The following is a 4,489-nucleotide window of genomic DNA, read 5'->3' as shown; positions in this document are numbered from 1 at the left end:
AGATCTCCAAGTCTCTCAGACGGAGCTTCAGACCCTCAACCTAGAGAAGGAAGTCTCACGCCAGGAGACTGTCATTCTCAAAGCAGATGTGCGTAAATGGAAGGAGGACTGCAAAGAGGCCCTGAATAGTACAGAGACTGAAAAAGGAGAAAATTCAAGATTACAAAGAGAAAATTTAAAACTGAAAGAAGAAAATTTTCAGTTGACAGACGAAGTCAAGGAAAAGAATGAAAAGCTGCACGAGCTTAAGGAAATAAATAGACTTTTTGAAGGTGAGAAGTTTGAAGCAGAGCACTGACTGCAGAACCAACTGCAAGGTCTGCATACGCACCTCGAGGAGAAGCAGCGAACTCTGCAGGAAGAAAATCTGCAGGCTGTTAAAGAAATTCAAGTGCTGCAGGAACGTCTGATGACCCAGTATGACCCCGCAAAGCCGCATGAGAAACTGAAGGCTACCCTGAGCATCACCAAAACTTCGCTAGAGGCCAAGCTTAGAACCCAGGTGACCCGGCACAAAAGGGAACACAAGAAGGTCCAGAAACTAAAACAAGTAACTGTGGCCTGAGCAAAGAAATTCATAGTGCTTCACAATGCAATAAAAATGTGGAAGCAAGCTCAGAGAAAGCAAAGCGTGCAGATAAATTCCCGGAGAAGAGACTTGCAAGACGCACTCAAAAAACAGGGTTCTCTCGCCGGATGAGATTACAGTCCTACAAGGACAAGTATTGACCCTGACTAAGCGTCAGTATCCCACAGCCTCAAAAACCCATGAAGACAAGGGTACAGTGAGAGCTGGGAATACCGCTCATCTGAAAGACAAGGTTGCAAAATTTGAACCACCTAAACAAGCACTAGCAAAACCTTCAGCCACCCAACAGGCAACAAAAGAAGGCACACATGCTGAATCAAAACCAGAAGAATCCTTAGCTGATGAAGCTGAAAAGATGGGACATTCTCTGGAGGTGGGTGTGGAGTTGCAACTTAACCCCACAGAGGCTGAACTAGCAACCCCATTGAGTGGGAAATTGGCAGAGAGACAGCTTCAAGAGCGGAAAACTCAAAGGGCTGTTTTTAAACGCTCTGCAACTGCTGCCATACAGTATGCCTGCAATAAGATGAGCACCTGACACGAGGGAAATCTCATGACCGCGCACGTAGCAAAAAGACTATACTTAGAAAATGTCCTCCTCGAGTGACTGAGGAGTGCTGATCTCAAGCACCTTCAGGAGGAGACACGAATAAACTAGAGAAAGGACTGAGGGTTCTCTTCCTCCATCCACTCTCATTCAAGTCACAGATATATCTAGAATGAGAGTGGAAGGATGGGCTTTGGCCGTTGCATGCCCGAGCTTCCCACAAACAGGGGAGGTATGTAACAGGGGCGTTATCCCTGTTCAGGTAATGTACCTCTAATCCAGCAGTGTGGTGGTTAACTGCTGGTAGTCAATTAACAAACACCACCTGCCTGATTAGATGGCTTAGAAAAGCCTGTCTTTTTAGTCAGGAAGTGAGACTCCTTAGCTCACGTGTGAGCTGAACTTTGGAGACAGAGCAGAGGTGCTTGAGTCTCCCAGGAGAGACTGACCAAGAGAACACAGATCTCTGGAGCTGACAGGGGAAACTTCTAAACCTGAATGCTGACATACCCTGAGGAAAAGGGAGCTGAACCAGGGACAGAGAGGATTTTCCCTCCAAACCACAAGGAACAGATAAGACTTTTATTTACAAGACTTTTTATATCTGTTCATTTCATGCTATGTGTTTGGGGCTGGGAGACATGCTTAACTAAGGGAGTTGTGAATTGCATAGTATTTCACTAGAACCCCTCCCAAGTGAATAGAAGCTTTGTTTCCCCCTTGTTTGGATGGTTTCCTGATGTTAAGGAAAAGGCACAATAAAGCCTTGTTATAATTTCACCTTATAAAAGTCTCCATTGTGTACCTCTGTGAGTGTCCGTCTACAGCCCTGTATATGAATTATATTGTCCCTAGAACCACCCCCCTCAGTCACATCTCTTGCTTCTCGGTTCAACACATACACGGGAGGAATAGTCTCCAGAATGACCACTTCTCGCTCGTTTCCACTGAATTGTCGATGAGGATGTCTAGACCGAGTAAAAAATTATATTGATAGAGGGCCCTCGGCTTTCTTTCCTTCTTCATCTTTTTCCTGCTACAATTGTCAGGTCGTGCACCATGCAGGACTGAGAACTGACCCTGAACAGGACAGATCATCGCTTGATGTCATGGAATTGGTCATCATAGCAATGACAATCCAAAACCTCATCGGGTTTTATTCTTGCCTTCGATTTGCTAAACCCCACTGCAATGCATTCTGGTCTTTGTAAGCTCATTATGCTAGGGACAACATAGGCAGTGTCTAACATGACATCAAGCATATATCATTTAAAAACAAGAATAGCGCCTACGATGTTGATCAATGTACCCTTAAAACTGAAATCATTGCTTGATTTGATGAGCTCTAGCTCCATGTAAAACCAAATGACCGATATGTTTCATATAGTGAAAAAATATAGATGACCAGCGCATCAGAAACTAATTGAGTCCCTTTTCATAAGGTATAAGTCTCCGCTTGGACCATTCCACTGTATAGGATAATAGTACAACATCCCTGGCAGGGGATAAGGGACTAGTACCTAGTGCTCACTAGCACACATATATAGCACAAATATTGTCCCATTTGGAGCTGATGAATACATAAACCCACAGGGGTAACTCACTGTTGTAGCTCCCAGATCCTCAGTGCGGTCCAAATGCGGTTCCAGACGGCATGCAGATCCACCAAGAGGATGAGCAGGAGAAAAAAGAAGGGCAGCGCATTGCCAGAAAAACAGAAGGAGGCTCATAGTAAAATATTTAGATTTGTCACTTTATGTGGATCTCTTTTTGAATACACATACGGATATTTTCCGCAAGGAGAATTCACAAAACACTTATTTAAGAGCAGACAGTTGCCACCCCAGGGCCCTCATTAAAGGAATACCAAAGGGGTAATTCATGAGGGTCAAACGGAATTGCTCCAAGGAGCAGGATGTCCATAGACAATCAGACGATCTGCAAAAAAGGTTTCTCGCCAGGGGGTATGGTCCATTGGACCTTAAGTTAGCACGCAGGGAGGTGGATCAAATGTATAGGAACCAATTGCTAATTAGGAAACTGTGACAGAGTGAAGTCAACTCCTATCAGTTACGCCTGGGAGACATGTCTGAGTGCTTCATCCAGCACTCATAAGGGTTAACTCAGGTGGAAGTTAGGAAATCAGAACTCTTTAGCTGACACCTGAGAGCCAGCAAGGTAGATAAAGGATCATGTGACTGGCAGTAGCTGCCAGAGAGAGAGAGAGAGAAGCACACTGCTGCGTGAGCCCTTAGCCAGAGGGATTTCACCAAAGACTACTTCAACTAAAGTAAGGATTATTCATTTGTTTACTGACTGCTTAAAGTACCCTTATGGTTTGGTTCTGGTTTAGCCAGCCAGCCTGCTAGATAGGTCTGCTGTGTTATTAGTCAGTTTTTCTCCCAAAGTGGAGCAGGATTTATTATGTTAAAGGGACAGTGTACCCGCATGTTATGTTACTGTGGAAAAATAAAGCCACTGAACGTTTTTATTTATCCTGAAACTATACGTGTGGACTGTTCCCTGACCTCGGCTACAGGCCGTCCTGCCACAGGTGGTGTCAGAAGTGGGATGTCGGACGGCCCCTGTATCTGAAGGGCCACAAAAAAAAAATGGAGAAATTTTTTTCTCAGTTCCTTGAGCAACAGCTCCAGCTAGCAGAGAAGCAAGCAGAGCGACAAGCCCAGCAAGATGAGCGACAAGCCCAGCAAGCTGAGTGACAAGCCCAGCAAGATGAGCAAGAGGCCCGGCGAGAGGAAAAGCTACTCCAACTGCTGGTCGAAGGCCCAACCCCAGGCAGACCAGGGATTCCAAATAACCCACCGGTGATGCTGCCTTAAATGAAGCCAAACGAAGACCCAGAGGCATTTCTCCTCACTTTTGAAAGGATAGCCACGGCCCACGGCTGGACAGTTGATCGCTGGGTAACGACTCTGGCTCCACTCCTCATAGGGGAAGCTCAGGTAGCCTACCAGGCTCTTCCAGCGGACGAGGCCATGGACTATCAGAAACTAAAGTCTGCTATTCTGGATCGCCTAGGCCTCACGCCAGAGACCTACCGACAGCGGTTCCGGACAGTCAAATATACAAACCGAGACAGACCCCGGGTCGTAGCCCACCGCTTAGTAGACTTATGTACCAGGTGGATACAACCGGAAAAACATGACAAGGCAGAGATCCTTGAACAGTTTGTGCTCGAGCAGTTCATACAGATACTGCCCCCCTCCTCTCGCTCCTGGGTAAAAAGACACGCTGCATTTTCCCTGGATTCAGTGGTCCGCTTGGTGGAAAACTTCCTGGACGATGACACCCAACAGGATAGCTGGGAACGGCCAGTGCAAACACCAGTTGCT

The sequence above is a fragment of the Ascaphus truei genome, chromosome 21 (genome assembly GCF_040206685.1).
Source record: "Ascaphus truei isolate aAscTru1 chromosome 21, aAscTru1.hap1, whole genome shotgun sequence".
NCBI classification, from domain to species: domain Eukaryota; kingdom Metazoa; phylum Chordata; class Amphibia; order Anura; family Ascaphidae; genus Ascaphus; species Ascaphus truei.
The sequence above is the reverse complement of the archived record's forward strand: the minus strand, read 5'-3'. Positions refer to the sequence as shown.